Source organism: Pleurodeles waltl, chromosome 6 (genome assembly GCF_031143425.1).
Source record: "Pleurodeles waltl isolate 20211129_DDA chromosome 6, aPleWal1.hap1.20221129, whole genome shotgun sequence".
NCBI classification, from domain to species: domain Eukaryota; kingdom Metazoa; phylum Chordata; class Amphibia; order Caudata; family Salamandridae; genus Pleurodeles; species Pleurodeles waltl.
Genome location: NC_090445.1, coordinates 1,379,066,124 through 1,379,085,135, shown reverse-complemented (window position 1 = coordinate 1,379,085,135; position 19,012 = coordinate 1,379,066,124). Strand labels below are relative to the sequence as shown.

At 44.4% G+C, this 19,012-nt stretch overlaps 1 protein-coding gene and 1 long non-coding RNA gene across 5 annotated transcripts in view; one reads left to right on the top strand and one right to left on the bottom strand.

Annotated features, from left to right (window-relative positions):
• LOC138300861 (uncharacterized) overlaps nt 1-19,012 on the top strand; it is a 223,784-nt gene that overhangs the window by 727 nt on the left and 204,045 nt on the right. The window lies entirely within an intron of this gene.
• Nucleotides 1-19,012, bottom strand: part of ATP13A2 (ATPase cation transporting 13A2) — a 671,851-nt gene that overhangs the window by 577,147 nt on the left and 75,692 nt on the right. The window lies entirely within an intron of this gene.

Genomic DNA, 19,012 nt, shown 5'->3' with positions numbered 1-19,012 from the left:
CTGGATTATGCTTTTTAACCGGCGTCAACATAAACTTTATAACTTCCCCCAGTCTGTATTTTGACAAATAAAGCAAAAAAATAACAATAATTCAATTTGACTTTTTCAACTGCTGCAATCTCGGGGAATATTGTGGTAATACATACGAGCGCAAATTATGGCAATATCTGGTACAAGAGTAGCTGGAAAAAAGAGAAAAATTACGCGTTTTTAACAATTTATTAAGCGCAAAATTGTTTTAAGGAGCAGCAGTGCTCTTTACAGAACTGCTTAGAATGTGCAGGACCACGCCGCCTACGGGTATGCGTGAGGGTGCGTAGAGAAGTAATATGGCTCCAGTAGATGCGCGGGAAACAGCGCAAGGCACGCGCGCCACGGGGCTGGAACCCTGGGGAAGCGGGTTGGTATCTATTGCAGTAAAGGACGAGTCAAGCAAGTGACAGTGGCGGATTTCTGGACAACTGACCAGAGTCAATGATGGCGGATTGGCTGACCGCGCGTGCCTGGGAGGGTTTAGGATTCTGGGGGCTGTAATAAATGGTATCATAGGAGCACACAAGTAGAAGACGACTCCAGGCAAGTAAAGGCTCCGTTCTTAAGTGAGAGTTTATTGCATGACACAATACTCATACGCCCTTAAGCTAAGTAACTGTGTCCGCCTCCCCACTTCTCCAACCTATTTTCTCACCCTCCTTTCAAATATGCACCTACTTCGCGAGACTGTAAAGCCCGTTCATTTCAAGGAAGGCATCATATGAAATTGGCACGAGCATCACACAAGCGTGTCCCGTACGGGGGTATTTCATTTACAACATGACACAAGTACAAATGTAAAAGTGCGCACGAGCGTGAGCATAACCTGTAACATGTCAGGCTGGTGCACTCAACACATCATCCCATTTTTAGGTCGAGCCTAGGCAGCACACAAGCGCTGTCTCTTGACATGCTGTAATCTACATCAGCGGGGTTTAACAACGCTCATCTCACGCCCATCACTTTAATTCGTTCCTTGGCCTGCCTTTCAAAATTCCCTTGATTTCGTAGGTAAATTCTTCACATTTGTCCCGCATTGAGGCTGCATTGTTACCCCTTGCAGACAGACCGTGTTACATGGATGATTGCACGATCCGCCATACAGCTTAGTGTGGCACACAATATTTTTTTTACCGCCGCCGCTTCGCGCTGCGTGGCCATATTTTGTTTCTACCTCGTTTTGGGCATGCCGCTGTTTGTGGTGTCGGAGCACTTTACATGAGGATGTGGAGTTTCGTATAGCATGAAATTGATAGTAAGAGCACTTTACATGATTATGCACATAGCGCAAACTCAATTGGAAGCGCACTTTACATCACTACATGAAGTTACATATAGCAAGACTTCGTACTTATTTTTATTTTCAAACAGCATATCTCGTCTCCCCTCCCTCATAGTCTGAAAGCACAGTGTAAAAATTTTCATAAAACGGGCGTCGCACTTCCTTTTTCAGCATGGCACCTGAAAGTCATTGGGGGTGTGTAAAATTTAAGATTGCAGGGTGCAGTACTTTATGCAGCGAAAAAAGGTCCCAATGGACACCTACAGACAGCCTGTGGTACTGTGCCCTTTCCCTGCTTTGTGCACATTAGAATGGTAAATTTGCAGGCTTTTTTCAGCCAGCATAATATTAGTGTAAAAGCGTTAACATAACCATGTTCTTCCTGATTACATTTCACATGCTGTACTTAATCTTTTTTTTGTTGGTCCATGGTATCCAAGCATTCCCACTGTAATTAATGCGCTCCGTCATTAGATGTCTCAAATGTGGATCAGCGCCAAAGCTGCTCCCTTTGTAACTGGGGAACAAGGTTCGAGTACCAGTGTTGGTTCACCATCCAGTGATTCTGGGCTACTCACTTAATCTCCCCATGCCCCCCAAAATCAATCTACACTTCTGTAATATAATTGGTGCTCCTGTAAAACACTTTGGTGCCTGCTCGGAAAGTTCACAATATATAAAACTGCAAAATAACTGCAGTGGTTTTGGAGAAGATTTTAAGCCATAAGTCGTCCAGCACCAAGAATTCACATAAATGCCAAGCTTGAAGTCGCTTTAAAATGTAAACCCTGTCATCCTTTGTGGCACGGAAAGGTGCTTTCAATCTGGTATAGTGCGGTGTCTTTTACATTTTGCCAGGCAAACAAAACGTTCACATTCTCTCCCTCTCTCTATTTGGAATGACTTCAAAAATGTTGGTCGTTTCACAAAGTAATGTGTTTTACCCCACTTACTACACCTACAAAATCTGCATTCCTCTCTGCTGCCCCTTAAGCTCCTCTTGTACGACCAGCTTAACATACCTTAGTATGTTTCAGCCACTGAAAGCGTGGGATGTAAAAGTGTACGTACACAGATTAGCGCTTGTCATGTTGATTAAAAGCCACCCCTCCAGTTCCAACTTATTCTTAGTAACGGCAGCGAGATGTCAGTCATCATGATTCAATTTTGCCCAATGTAAAGCTCCATGTCGGTCGTAAACTCTTGAGCAAATGCTTTTCAGCAGCCGAGCCATCTTCATAAGATATACTCTCTGCTTCTGACAACTACAGTCTAATCAAATTCCCTACTTGTGCAACCACATTTATCATACTTTCGCCATAGTTCTCCCCTGGGGCATCTTAAGGATTGTGGGGGTCCCTGTTCGCAACAGATTTGAATTTATGATCCAGTTCCAGCTCTTTCTCACCCTCTTTGGCCAGGACACTGACAATGCGCAGGCACACCTGTCCAAATTTTATATGTGTTTACAGCTAATATTCCAGGATAGTGATGTGTGTTTTCAATACATATGTGAGGTCTTGTTTTAGTCTCAAAGCACCTTTTTATGGATACTGCATGAAACAACCACAACATTTCTCAGAAAATGTCAGTAACAGTCCCTCACACATCAGCCATACTAAAAATACATTAAAAGAAAACAGTACTAAAAACAATCTAAGAAATGTTCAAGGTCATCAGGGCAAGACTCTCTGCAGTAAATTGAAGTGCTTTAGTTAAATGCAGGGCCAATGGAATTATGTGCCAGAAAGGACCAAAGTATGCGGTAGGGTTGACCAATTTATGTGGCAAGACAAGTGCAGGTTTGCATTAACAACACCAATAGCTCTAACTCATGTAAATGTGAGACCTATTGCATTGCAAATGCTTTTTTAAAAATAAAATCCTGGAGCTTCATAGGCGGACAACGTGATCTCACGTTCCTGCGATCAACCTTGACAGCATTTTCTGCTCTTGCATTGGCTACTTCATTCATTTCTGTGTTCTTGACACCCCTGTTCAGCCACACCCAAAAAACATGTCACTCCCATGTTTGTCAGAACTGAATTCCCTACCCTTGAACAGCAATACACTGTTAAGGTTCCAGACACTTGCTCCGTCTACTCGTACTGCATTCCTGAAAACCTCAATAACTTTTGTGGGATTCGACCAGCTAGCAAACCCTTTACAATCCATCCTCCCCTTTTTAAGGCGAACCATATCACCAAATTTCACAACCTACTTACTTACAACTCCCCTTCTTTTGTTTACTTCCTGCTTCATTTTAACTTTATACTCACACTCTGCTTTGGGCTTTGGATTTCTTCAAAACCCATCTCTGCAATCTCATTCAAAGTTTTGTTTTGTTCTTCAAGCACCAGGGAACTAACCTTGTACTCAGTTTTCACTCTCACAATAACTCAAAAGGGCTTAGAGAAGTCACAGAACTTGGAAGTTCTGTGCCCCAACAACATAGATTGCAATACATTTTTTGAATTCAAACCACTTTTCCCAGACAACTGAATCACTTCTTTGACCACACGTTTGAACCTCTCAAACTGATCGTTCACATCGGGATGGAACACAGCAATTTTTTCATGCAACACTCCACACTTCTCCAAATAATATTCCATATATTTACTAATACACTGAAGTATGTTGTCTGTTACCATTTCCTGGGGAATGCCTTCTCTACCAAAAAATTCCATCCCAAAACTCTACTACATTTGCTGAAGTAACATCCTTTACCATTTTAATCTCAGGCCATTTTGAATAATAGTTAACCAACACAATATCAAAAGCCTCCTGTCTTGGTAACAAAGTAAACTGGCCAATGATATCTAGACCCAACTTCCTCCATGGTACTTCAGAAAACTCGTCTGGTTGCGGTTCAGAAGATAATGGTTGTCACTATATGCACCTACTCTACACATCTCTACTTGGTGTTCAACAAATGTATCTATCCCCCACCACTGAACATTTACTCTAACACTCCTTTTAATGCTAGAGATACCCATACGACCTTCATAAGCCATACTCACAATTATTCTCCTCATATTAAAAGGAAGTATGATTCGATCACTTCGTACAATACCATTCTCCACAGCCAATTCTTCCTTTACTTTAAAATAAGACATTAATTCTGCTGGGATTTTACTTTTCTCTGGCCAGCCGCACAAGGTACACTGTATTACTTTGTTAAGCTCACCATCTTTCTCCATCTTATCCTTTAATTTAGTTTCCTGGACAAAAGATTGTTCTAAACCTACTGAATTAATATCTTGCAGTGTAAACACTGCCTCACATTCCTCTACATCCACTTCATTGGGATCATTTCCAGGTGCAGTTAATCTGGTCATGCAATCAGCAGGCATATATACCTTCCCAGGCACATACTCCAGCTGATACTGTAAATTTGTTACTCTAGATGCCAATCTGGCTGATATTGCATACATGGCCCTCCCCCCCCCCCCCCCCACCTGGCGCCATCATATGTACAAGTGGTTTGTGGCCCGTTTTAATGATAAACTTCGTCCCCGACAAAAGAGTCCTAAAATGTTCTGCACCCAACACGCATGCCAATAATTCCCTCTCATACAGAGTATTTTTTTTCAGGTTCACGCAAAGCCCTTGATGCATATCCTACAATCCACTCTTTGTCAAAATCTCTCAGCATTAACACACCACCCAGTCAAATTTGCTGGCTTCAACCATGATCAAGCACTGCTTCCCTATGAGGAAAGATTTGAGGCATGGTGTGTTCACAATTAATCCCTTCAAAACATTGAAAGCTGCAGTCATACCTTCAGTACATTCAATTATTATTATTTTTTTTTTAAATAAAGGTATTAAAGAATCCAATTTGGATGTATAGTTCAGAATACATTTTGCATTGAATTCAGTTAGCCCAAGGAATGCTACTAACTGCTCCTTGCCGGTGGGAACAGACGTGTTAGTAATGTTTTCTACACGGCTGCATTTGGGTTTGATACCATTACCATTAATACAATGCCTCAGACACTCAACCTCACATTTCTTAAATTAAATTGTTTTCTGAATGCAACGTTAGCCCTTTCATGCCAAAGCCGCTAAAACGCACTTCAAATTATTATAATGTTCTTCTGCGTTTTTGACAAACAGCAGTATAACATCTTGAAAGACTATAGTCCTTTTATGCCTTCAAGTGTTTCTTTCATTAGCCTTTGAAAAACAGACAGTGCACTAGCTAGACCAAACAGCATTCAACAAAACCTAAACAATCCCTCTGGAGTGAAGAAAGCTGTAAGGTTTTTTGATTCTTCAACCAAATGTTCTTGGTGATAGGCACTTGCTAGGTCCAAACAAGAGAACACTTGTGCCTCTGCTAGGGTAGTTGCCATTTCATGTAGATTGGGGCGAGGATGAGCATCCACCCAAATAGCACTATTAAGACTGAGCAAATCAACACCGAGCCTCAATTCCCCAGAAGATTTAACCAAAATCACCACTGGAGACACCGATGGTGATGATTCTACAGGTTCAATTATTTTTTTCACGTCACGTTTTTAAGTTTGTTCCTGTAAGACATCGGTACATTATTCACCCTATGGCGTGACAAAATAGTATTCACACAATCTGATGCAATGCTTAAATCCTTGTTATTCCCCCAATTTGTCACTGAAAACATTAGGAAATTGTGACTTTAATTCTCAAACGAACTCATTGACCTCACCATTATTAGGGTTACGAACAATATTGGTGTTAGGCGGATTTCCAATAGTGTAGACAGGAGGATCAGCCCTTCTGGCTGATCTAATCCCCATTTCTTCCTGGTATGGTCAAAACAGATAAAGATTGCCCACTTCTAGCCACATACATTTTCCCATATATGCTGTGTTCATCAAGCTATAGATTAGCCCATAAATAGCCAACTAGGTCAATCTTATGGCCTGTGTATCCACCAGGGGCTACCTCTGGAGGCAACAACATTTTATTAGGCCATTCTCCTTAATGGTATCACGCAATATGATTGTGCACCACGCACATGAATCTATCAACGAATGTATACCCACACCAACCACAAAAATTTCACATGAAGGAAATTTAGGCTTTTGCCTTCATTAATGTTCAACACAACATTGATGTCATGTTCATAATTATCATAACTAGTGTCATACTCTTTATAATGTTGTACGACGTTCAGTCTGCTGGGAACTGACCTGCACACTCTACCAAAATGCACCTTCTTGTTACACCTGGAACCATTTTTTACTATTTACTATGCAGGAAACCATGTTGATTTGCCCAGATGTCCACTATTACCACACCTATAGCAGAGACCTATATTTTTTTTCCTTCAGGTTTTTGCCATTTGGACTTTATACCATTACTTGCGTTACCTCATTTCTGTGTCTGAAATTTCTCTAACTTATCTCTTTTGGTACAATTTCTACCTAATACTTTTCATTGATCCTTATTTCTTGAACACATTTTTCATAATGCTCAATAGCTTTTGCAGTTTTCATGGCAGCAATGAGAGACATGTCACTAGTCGTCCATAACCTTTCTTACATTTTTTAATTATTAGTTCTAATCAAAATTTGATCTCTTAGAACTTTCTCATATGTGATATGCTCGGAAATGCAAGTCACAGCTAGAGATCTGAGTGTAGATACAATCTTCTATAGATTCATTAAAGCGTTGTTTTCAAGAAGATGAACCCCATACCTTATAGGCATTTGCTTAGAAGCATATTGGTAAACATTCATATTACCAGGATTTACCAAGCTTGGCAAATTCTTAAATTCTTTCAAGTCAAGGTGTGAGCATCACGGTTGTGGCACGCACTTGTAAATCCGGCGAGTAACGAACACTCTGATAGCTGCTTAGAAGGTGTCCGCATCACCATACTGTAACATGCTGGAAGGTCTGGCAGGAACTCAGTAATAGATTATATCCAACCCGACAAAGGAAATGAAAGAAAACGCTCCCCTTGGGCTACTGATAACTCACACACTCTTTGTGAACTGGTAGAAGCTGGCAATATACCGCACGAAATGTTGCCTCTCAGTAACTCGGTCCACCAATGAGAATGCGCAATAAAATCCAGTGACTTCCCCCTCCAATTGGTAGGTTATACAGATCCGCAAGAGCCAATCAGAGGATTCAGAGTTGAATAAATATACAATCACGACTCTAAACATTATCCATCACGGCTTGTCTGCAGAGCAAACAAGGACGTGTTTTTCCAGTGAAATTCGTGCCCGCTCATCGCTGGTGTAATAAATAGTATCGTAGAAGACACAAACAGAATTTGACTCCAGGCAAGTAAAGGCTCCGTTCTTAAATAAGGAGTTTCTTGAGGGACAGCACACTCTCCAAACTATTTTCTCACCTCCTATCAAATATACACGGACATCGCGAGACTGTAAGCTAATTCAGGAAGGCATCATATGAATTAGGCACGAGCGTTACATAAGCTTGTTCCACTTGTGACTATTTCATTTACAACATGATTCATTACAAATGTAAACATGTGTGCATGAGCATAACCTGCAACATGCCACGCTCGTGCATGCAACAGGGGCCCTGAGACAAATGTATTTGTGGGGGCCCTGTTCGGAAATGCTTTGAATGTATGATCCAATTTCAGCTGTTTCACGCCCTCTCTGGCCAGGTTACCGACAGCGCACAGGAACACTTGTCCAAATTCTGTGTTTACATCTAATATTCAGGGATAGGTGTCTTTTCAATATTGGAACACAGCTGCAGACCTCTAATATTACTGCAAATAATCCAAGTGACAGCCTCCGATTTCTCCTAAGTAAGGTCCTGTTTTGATCAAATAAAAAAATAAAAATGGATGCGGAATCAAACATAAACACACCATTTTCTGCAAAATGTCTTTAATAGACGCTCACAGATCACCCACAATAAGAATAAATTGAAGGAAAACGGTGTGTCAAACAATCTGTTTAGGCATTAGGGCAAGACTTTGCAGAACAGCACTGGCTCTATCAGGGGGTCCCATGAAAGGCTGGGGCACTGAGCATACTGGTGCTGTCCGTCGGCAGCACTGATGCCAATTAATGTTTCACTTCCGGCATGAGTTGAATGGATTTGACATCTGGGACGGACCCTGTTGCCAATGGCCTTTACGGAGAAGAGGGATTGAACTGATGGACTTCAAGGAGGCAGGTACTAGGCCTCATTGTAACTGTTGGAGATACATAGGGTAAATGAATAACTTGCCAATAACCAGTTTGATCAGATGACGAATGTTCATCTCACTGAGCTATCGTTTTGGCCTATTGATGGAAAGTTTGATAGCTGACCAGCGTGCAGCATGATAGGCCTCAAAATAGTATTATATTATAATAGCCATTGCACATGAGCCACTGATTTTAATGCGATGAAAGCGATGGTTTAGGCCTCTACAATAGTTGTGGCCAAGAAATGTAGCTAGGAATCTTTTATAAGAGACGTGTTAATGTAATTGTGGTTGCGGCCTAAAATGTGAGATCAGATCTTATGCTTTTAAGGTGTGCCATCTAATCAGTATTTGAATGCCCCTGTTAGTGAGTCCAAATAAATCACGGATGGAACACGTAAACCAAGTCAGACTATTTGCTTTACCAGAGTTTGCTAGCAGTGATTTGTATTCCATTTCGTAGAAATGAAAATTCTTCCCTTCACATCTCTTTCCACTGCAGTCTCCCGCTCTCCTTTTTCTTGCTTAGGGCCAGATGTACGACCGTTTTTAGTGGTCGCAAATTGAGAATCGAGCCGTTTGTTACTGCTAAAAGAGGTTGTAGCATGTAACAACCCCATTTTTCAAGTCGGTAACCTGTTACCGACTCGTAAAATGGGTTTACAAGTCGCTTGTAGTAAGGGGTGTGCCAAGAGCGTACCTTCCTAATAGCAAGTCACGGGGGGATGTACGATTGTTTGCGACCAGGAATGCGGTCGCAAAACAATCTCAGCTATGACCAATTTGAAATTGATGGTAACTCATTTGCAAATGCATAGACCACTGCCTACTTTGAAAAAATGAATATATATATATATATATATTTTTTTTTGGTGTAATGCATCCCGAGGCTGCATTTAAAGAAAACGTGCTTTATTTAAAAAACAGTACAGACATGATGGTCTGCAGACCCCAGCAGGCCACAATCGCTGTGATTGTGGCCATTCCCAAACAGGTCGTAAAACGCGACCTGCCTCATGAATATTAATGAGCCAGGCCCCTTGCGACCCATCGGCGAATAGCAAACAGTGTCTGAGACACAGCTGTACATCAGCTTTTGCGACTCGCAAATTGCGAGTTGCTAAAAATTGTAATTTGCCAGTTGCAAAAGCTGACCATGGTACAGATGGCCCTTACACTCTTTTCTGTTGGTGGAGTACCAAATAATGTGACCGGGATGACTAAATTATGTGGAAAGAGAAAGCAAATTATGTGGCATAATGTCGCACGTTTTGAAGCAGTAATGCTTCAGTATTTTGCATTTTTGCACAGGGAAACTCTGTTTGACCCAAGGTCAACACCTAATACATCTATTAGCATGTGAAAGATGACCTGCCTCTGTGGGGCAAAAGGCCTGCCACTGAGCTGCAACACGTGTTAGAACGTTTTTAGTAACTTTTGATTTGTTTGAGCTAAAGACAATTTATTTTGATTAAAACCTACAAATTATGCAGGAGATGATAAAAGATGTGAAAAGTGCAGCAAATTAATAATTATGCGGTAAATGCCGCGGCTGCAGAAACACAACTCCAGTGGACCTGGTTGCTTAAAAAACGAAACCACAGAATTACATCTAGATAAAATGAATAAGGTTACTATACATATAAAACGTTTGAAATGTGATAGGCTCTGCATCGGTGACCTCGATTTCTTAGGGTTCTCGCATGTCGAGCAAGAGATCAGTGATTTGAAATGTAAAGTTAAGGGCGTGTAAATAGGGCCTTGTAGGGACCCGTTTCATTGTCTGTTTTAGTGCTCCTGCTTAGTACTGCTGCTGCCAAATCTTGGTGTTCGTGTCCTTTAAACATGAAGTACGGATAAAACAAAGGTAACATAATGTCCGATCTCACTTACGTGTGGGTTCATGTATATCGACCTGGTTTCCATGGGCACAGTCTGGCCACTCTGCCTGGGATGGCCACTAATGAACCGGCCCAGCAGGGAAAGGAGGTGACAAAGATCTACCTGGTCTCTGCTTTCGTCACTGGAGAGGTTGCTCAGCCATCCCCACCCCACCCCACCCGTGCTCAATATGCAGTGTAGAGGAAGGACAACAACCACAAGCAGTTTCATTTCCCCCCCTAGGAGGACCCAGTAACCCCTGCTCCTTCCCTTTAGGGCAAGCGTCTAAGCTAGCCTTATACTTCAACGGGCTTGAGGCCACCAGATGGACCTTTGGTGAAGGAGCACAGTACAAAACTGCACAAAAGCGCCTCGAGACCCTCACAGGTGATTAGCAGCGCTCTATGGATGCTTGATTGATTGATTGAAAAATTGACCACTGCACAAAAAACGGGCGCACTTTTGACCCTCATGTACCAGCCCATCGCTCGGTGCCCCACTGCCCGCCTTACCAATCCAAGGCTGGTGCCCCTGCCCTTATACCCCCAGCTTATTGGGGCTGTGGTTGATTCTCAGTTATTTTTATCCTGGTGCATCAGAGCCTTTAAAGAGGCTTCTCAGATTTCAACGTTCAGACCGCATTGACCTTGTAAATTTCATCAGGATGACACAAGATGGAGATTTCTGAACCGGCAACAAGGATGGAGACATTGTGATACCTAAAATAACAAATAATCTGCCATCCAAAGCATTGTGTAAGCAGAGTTCGAAGCATTCCCTCGTTTTTGAAGGTGGACACCAAATCGGTACCACAGCAGGAGCGTCACTCGATCTGTAGATATCCCACTACTAGGAGAAAACAGGGCTATCAAATGGAAACCACAACTGAGGTGTGCTTGTTTTCACCAGACATCTCTCAGATAGTGTGGTGTCTAAAGAGACTGAAGGCGTACAGGCGTGCCGAGTGCCACGCCGAGACAGCTAGCTGCTGCTGAGGACCACCCTGATACAATGTTAATAATGCAAGGAATTTTAGAGAGCAGTTCTGCACATTTTGTAATCTGGCTTCACAACTGCTCGTTTGTAGGAGTTGTCAATTCACAGCTCTTTGAGCTACCACCCTTGAGTAGGTACAGGATACATTTGGAAGTTATAATGGTAGGGAGTGAGGCGGTACTTCAAACCATAATTACGCAGGAAAGAAGGTTGTTACATTTCTAGAGCCATTCCATGGAGCAAAGAAAGCGATGTCTGGCGAGGACACATAGATGTACCCCCAAAAGAGTTGTTGGCAGCTTAATAAGGTTTTTCTCAGTGTTTGTTATTCTGCTCCATGTTGCCAGCTACCGATTCTTATAGGGTAGATACGCAAAGGGGTTTGCCAGGCCCACTACCAGAATGGAGGCACTATGATCATTTACATAAGAAGTGATAGGTCCCTGCAGTACGTTTTGCACAGGCAAGGAAGTGAGTTCACTTATGGGCAGGTTAGAACCAACTCAGTCCCATAGCAGTAGTACCATAATTTGAGGGAGCATTTAGCACCCGAATGGGGAAAAGAAAACAAGAGATATAGGTCATCACTTACACCACCATCACCTCTACCTGTAACAGCGATCTGCACAGATTTACCATTTTAACTGAGGTCCTTGAATGCTAGAGCCATAACGAGTTAATGACCACAGTTGAAGAAATGATAATGCCAAGAAACAATACTAGAAATGTTGATAGTTCAACCTTTTTGAACTGCAAGTGGAGCATCACAAACAAGATGGTGTACATAGGATAGTACCGGGCACTAGGCTTCTGATTCGAGTCAAATTACAACAAGCACTGGCAAAGCCAATAGGTCTCGTCTATGCAAGAGTTACTTGCTTTGCTAATGTATTTTAGACATGTTGTACACCAGAAAAGCTATTGTTCAGCATGGCTAAAGGTTAGTGGCATGGCATAGAGTGTCAGAGTGATGTAGCATGGGCGTAGCGTGGTGTGGAGTGGCATGGAGGGAGTAGAGTGCTGTGTAGTGGAAGGGCATAGAGTGAAGTAGAGTGTTGAAGAGTAGAGAAGTGTAGAGTGGAGTGGTGTAGAGAGCTTAGTGGAGTACAATGTTGTAGAGTGGCGTAGAATGAAGTAGATTGTTGTAGAGTGGACTGTCAGAGTGAAGAAGGGTAGTACAATAGAGTGAAGTAAAGTGGCATGGAGTGGTGTAGAGGGAGTTGCGTAGAGTCACAGACTAGAGTATCGTAGAATGGAGTAGACTTTATTGGAGTTGGAGGAATATCATGAAGTGGACTGAGTGGCACAGAGTGTCATTAAGTGGTACGGAGTTGAGTAGTGTGTCGCAGAATAGAGTAGAGTAACGTGGCATGGAGTAGCGTAGAGGGAGTTGCGTAGAGTCAGACTGGAGTAGAGTGTTGTAGAGTGGCACAGAGTGAAGTATGGAGTAGAGTTTATTAGAGCAGGGTGTCAGAGTGAAGTATCATGTAGTGTAATGTTGTGGAGTGGAGTGGAGTGGAGTGGAGTAGAGTGGCCTATAGTGAAGTAGCGTAGAGTACACTGGTGTAGAGTAAATTGGCATAGAGCGCAGTGACCTAGAGTGGTGAAGAGTAAAGTGTCACAGAGTGGAGTGGCGCAGCATAGATTGCAGTGGAGCAGAGTGCAGTCATGTAGGGTAGAGTGGAGCAGTTCAGGGTAGAGCACAATACCACAGAGTAGAATGGTGAAGAGCAGAGTGGCACAGAGTGGAGTAGGGAAGCGTAGACTGTAGTGGCACAAAGTGCAGGGAAGTGGTGCAGAGTAGATTAGAGTGGCGTACAGTGCAGTGGCATAATGTGAAGTGATGCAGAGCAGAGTAGCAGAGTGCACTGGTGTTGAGTGGAATAGAGTTGAGTGGTGCAGAGTAGAGAGTTAGAGGGTACTGGCACAGAGTGGTACACAGTAGAGCTACGTAGAGGGCAGTGGTGTAGAGTACAGTCCTGCACAGTAGAATAGAGTTGCGTAGAGTGCAATGGAATGGAGTACAGTAGCATAGAGTGCATTAGTTTTGATTAAAGTGGCGTAGAGTGGCATAGAGTACAGTGGTGCAGAGTGGAGTGGCGCAGAGTGGACAAGTATAAAGTTTAGTGGCATAGAGTAGATTGTTTCAGAGTAGAGCAAAGTGGCATGGAGTGGAGTGGTGAAGGGTACAGTGCAGTAGCCTAGAGTGCAGTATCAGAGTGCCGTGGTGCAGAGTAGACTAACTACAGTGGATTGGCATAGAGTGGACAGATGCAGAGTAGAGTGGCATAGAGTGCACTGTCGTAGAGTGGAATAGTGCAGTAGAGTGGTCCAGAAAGTCAAATTCACACTAAATTACCAGCACAAAGAAAGCCTCTAGAATCCCATTTGCATGAGCTTCCAACTGTCACGCAGGAGCTGATTAGCTTTTTTGATGAAGAATGATCTTGCTCCCACAGCTGAAACAAAGGCCTTGGGTATAGGGAGGTGTTCTGTTTCTGTGACAGGATGCCTATTTAGGCCGGGTCCAGGAAATACATTAACCTCAAAGAGGTCTACTGTGTCACAGTTAGATTAGTTAAAACCTTCGAGTGTGTCCTCATTTGCTAACCTAGTCAGACAGGCACCAATGCCTGTGGGAGAGGTGCTGCCCCCAGAACCACATATGAGTGACCACAGAGAAGCGGTTGCTCATTTTCCTGGCCACAACCTCTGGGACGTGAACAGGAGCACCTCACAAGGGAAGAAAGGTTTTGCCAGGTTGGATTTAGGTAGAGAGGGGCACTGTGGGATTGTCTGCGGTACGGCACACAGGAAGCGCTGCCAATGTGGGTGGCCTTGGACCTCCAAGTGTTATTCCGAAGGTCTGGAACCCCCTGAATGGTATCATTATACTCCTCACGACTAACCAGAAACGCTGAGACTTAGAAACGTTTTGCTAAGTTTTTGCCTAGTATACTGTCATGGAACAGGATCAGCCGGCCAATCCACTGATGGTGTATTGCCTGTGGAACACACTTCACCGCAGCTCCCGATATGTTTTACTCGGCAGCAGCAAATCTGATTCAGGGGGATGGAAGTCAACTGGTATCGGCATTGCTATAGCAGGACCTCCAACCTTCCTCAGCTACAGCCTACAACCTTGCCCCCCGAAGAAATCTGACTGCCAGAGTGCAAGTTCGAAGGCAACAAAAAATGACCAAGCCAAAACCTGAGCAGTAACCGATTGGCATTGACAGCTTCCAGGGCACAAATCTGGGACTTTTCCCACCTTCTCTGACAGCTTAACTGAGCCCTCGTCCTTCATAAACCCACTGTTAAAAGCCAGTCTCCAGATCTGATCTGCAGCCTTGCCCCACTAAAGACTCTACCCTCCCTGAAATTTCTGACGTATCATGATAACTTTTTAACAGACACATTCAACCCACATATCAAAAACGTGCTCCATCAAGGTCGGCCTCAAACTTTACCCTTGTCCAGCGACCAGTTGCCCAAGGTAGGAGTTATTATTATTTAAAACTTTAAAAAAATAATTTGTTTTCCCTTTTGTTGTTATTTTGTTTACCAGAATACTCAGCTTTTACAAGTCAGAGTGGGATTTCATTGTATTGTGCTTTAAACTTTTTAACTGTTTTGGTACTTCTAAAAGCAAATGTGCTGTGTTAGGGTGAATGCGCTGCTCCCAGGGCAGCCAGGAACTAGCGTTGCTGTAGAAAAACAAATTCTTGTGAAAAACTGAGCCGCTGCTTTGAATCCTCTCCATGCTTCACAGTGTAGGTGGGAACCCACCTGCACTTTTAAGGGGGATTAGAGATCCCTTTGCAGGCGGGTGCAGTGAGTGACTGATCCTGCCTGCAAGGGGATGTCAGGGGTGGGGGTCCATGGGACACCTTTACCTCCTTCCAGAGGGCTGTCTTCAGGGGGCACTCTAACAGCTTCTTTGCCTCTGCTCCCACGTGTATGATACAGCACGGGCGCAGAGTCAAAGATTTCATTTGCATGGGGCCATGCCCCAGTGCAAATTAGGGAACGCCCACTGATGATAGTGCTTTATGTGCAGCAGCGCTATAGATATTACAGTGGCAGATGCACACGCATCTGCAGCCCCTTCTGTAATACCAAAGTGCTCCAGGGGTGTGCAAAGTGGGCACAAACTCCTGTTGTGCCCCCAGGGAACTTCTGTAATAAGGCCCACGGGTTGAGCTCAAGTTTAAAATACTGGAACCAAAAAAAAATAGTGACCTTATTACTTGTGGTGGGCTAACGCCCACCCAATTAATAATCCACTTTCTCTCAACATATCCACACACAATATTTGTTGGAAGTATTGGTTTCAAAGGGGTTGCTTTTGGTACAATAAAGACAACTAAATATGAATATAAGTGCCACATAATAATAATGTGTGATTATTCTCACCGAAGCCTTTATAAACTTCACACTGTTAGAATTATAGCTAATGGTACAAGTGCTTTCTTAAAAAGGGTGAGAGAGAGGTGGAGACGTCTTCAGATCCTTTAATTTTTAAATGATAATTTGTTTTTACTAACATTTGGGCCTTTGTGCATAGAGTGGGCATGGTTAGTGCTCCAATAATGCACTTAGGACTAAAATCTATTTTCTAAAATGTTGCCTTAACATTATCATTATCAAATTTCTTTCAGTATCAATACTCAAATGTACTGCCATTTCCTCCTTTCCCTTATAATGTTCAAAGATAATGGCCAAGGTTTTTCTTTTATCAACACAACTGCCTGTAATAGAGCTCACATGGTCTGTTTGTAATTATATTTTAGAGAACCACTTCTACATGTCTTGATCTAACGTTTGTCAGTATAATCTACATTTATTCGAGAAAACTGTCAAACTCTGTAAACATGTTCCATTAATATATAGCACAAAAAAAGAGAGAAAGTCCATAAAGCCTAATACCACAGCTCTCCCCGAGGTGACATTTGTGCTAAATTCAATTCAGAAGACAAAGGGGGTCATTCTGACCCCGGCCGGCGGCGATAGCCGCCGGCCTGGCTGGGCCTGCCAGAATACCGCTGCGCGGTCAATAGACCGCTGCGGGTATTCTGGGTTTCCCGCTGGGCTGGCGGGCGACCGCCAGAAGGCCGCCCGCCAGCCCTGCGGGAAACACCCTTCCATGAGGATGCCGGCTCCGAATGGAGCCTGTGGAGTGGAAGGGGTGCGACGGGTGCAGTTGCACCCGTCGCGATTTTCAGTGTCTGCATGGCAGACACTGAAAATCTTTGTGGGGCCCTGTTACGGGGGCATGCCATTGTCATGGGCACTGCAGGGGCCCCCAGGGGCCCCACGACACCCCATACCGCCATTCTCTTCCTGGCGGCCAAAACCGCCAGGAACAGGATGGCGGTATGGGGGTCGGAATCCCCATGGCGGCGCAGCAAGCTGCGCCGCCATGGAGGATTCCCCAGGGCAGCGGAAAACCGGCGGTACACTGCCGGTTTTCCGTTTCTGACCGCGGCTGTACCGCCGCGGTCAGAATGCCCAAGGGAGCACCGCCAGCCTGTTGGCGGTGCTCCCGCGGTCGTTGGCCCTGGCGGATTTTACCGCCAGGGTCAGAATGACCCCCTAAGTCTTCCACCGTCCAATGGTAACAATCAAGTTTCAATCACAGGTACAGCATACACATAAAAATCTTCCCTTCACAGGCCCAAGTTCCTGCAGCTTGTACCTTAGAGCATCAGGAACCTGCCGAAATTAACATCCATATAAAAAGCAACTCTATTTCCTTGGCGCCAATACCATCTGCTAACATAGTTTAGTTATTTTAGATGTGCAGTTCAGTACACAAATTGTTCTTGTATAAGTTCCATACTGAGGTAGGGCAATTCGACCCTTATCTCTATTTAAGACCTCATGGACTCTCAGTCTCCTGTCACCAATAAAAGTCTTGGACAGTCTTTTAGGAACATCTGTGACTGAAATTGGTTCTTGGGCCTATTAAAGAACCTCATGACCCAACACCCAGTTGTAGGAAAGTACCATCTTGCCTGGCATGTTACCCCCATTTTTCACTGTATATATGTTGTTTTAGTTGTATGTGTCACTGGGACCCTGCCAGCCAGGGCCCCAGTGCTCATAAGTGTGCCTGTATGTGTTACCTGTGTTATGACTAACTGTCTCACTGAGGCTCTGCTAATCAGAACCTCAGTGGTTATGCTCTCTCATTTCTTTCAAATTGTCACTAACAGGCTAGTGACCAATTTTACCAATTTACATTGGCATACTGGAACACCCTTATAATTCCCTAGTATATGGTACCAAGGTACCCAGGGTATTGGGGTTCCAGGAGATCCCTATGGGCTGCAGCATTTCTTTTGCCACCCATAGGGAGCTCTGACAATTCTTACACAGGCCTGCCACTGCAGCCTGAGTGAAATAACGTCCACGTTATTTCACAGCCATTTTACACTGCACTTAAGTAACTTATAAGTCACCTATATGTCTAACCTTTACCTGGTAAAGGTTGGGAGCTAAGTTACTTAGTGTGTGGGCACCCTGGCACTAGCCAAGGTGCCCCCACATTGGTCAGGGCCAATTCCCCGGACTTTGTGAGTGCAGGGACACCATTACACGCGTGCACTACACATAGGTCACTACCTATATGTAGCTTCACAATGGTAACTCCGAATATGGCCATGTAACATGTCTATGATCATGGAATTGCCCCCTCTATGCCATCCTGGCATAGTTGGCACAATCCAATGATCCCACAGGTCTGTAGCTCAGACCTGGGTACTGCCAAACTGCCTTTCCCGGGGTTTCACTGCAGCTGCTGCTGCTGCCAACCCCTCAGACAGGTTTCTGCCCTCCTGGGGTCCAGCCAGGCTTGGCCCAGGAAGGCAGAACAAAGGACTTCCTCAGAGAGAGGGTGTTACACCCTCTCCCTTTGGAAAATGGTGTTAGGCCTGGGGAGGAGTAGCCTCCCCCAGCCTCTGGAAATGCTTTCATGGGAACAGATGGTGCCCATTTCTGCATAAGCCTGTCTACACCGGTTCAGGGACCCCTCAGCCCTGCTCTGGCGCGAAACTGGACAAAGGAAAGGGGAGTGACCACTCCCCTGACCTGCACCTCCCCTGGGAGGTGCCCAGAGCTCCTCCAGTGTGCTCCAGACCTCTGCCATCTTGGAAACAGAGGTGCTGCTGGCACACTGGACTGCTCTGAGTGGCCAGGGCCAGCAGGTGACGTCAGAGACTCCTTCTGATAGGCTCCTTCAGGTGTTGCTAGCCTATCTTCTCTCCTAAGTAGCCAAACCCTCTTTTCTGGCTATTTAGGGTCTCTGCTTTGGGGATTTCCTTAGATAACGAATGCAAGAGCTCATCCGAGTTCCTCTGCATCTCTCTCTTCACCTTCTGCCAAGGAATCGACTGCTGACCGCGCTGGAAGCCTGCAAAACTGCAACAAAGTAGCAAAGACGACTACTGCAACTCTGTAACGCTGATCCTGCCGCCTTCTCGACTGCTTTCCTGGTGGTGCATGCTGTGGGGGTAGTCTGCCTCCTCTCTACACTAGAAGCTCCGAAGAAATCTCCAGTGGGTCGACGGAATCGTCCCCCTGCAACCGCAGGCACCAAAGAACTGCATCACCGGTACCCTGGGTCTCCTCTCAGCACGACGAGCGAGGTC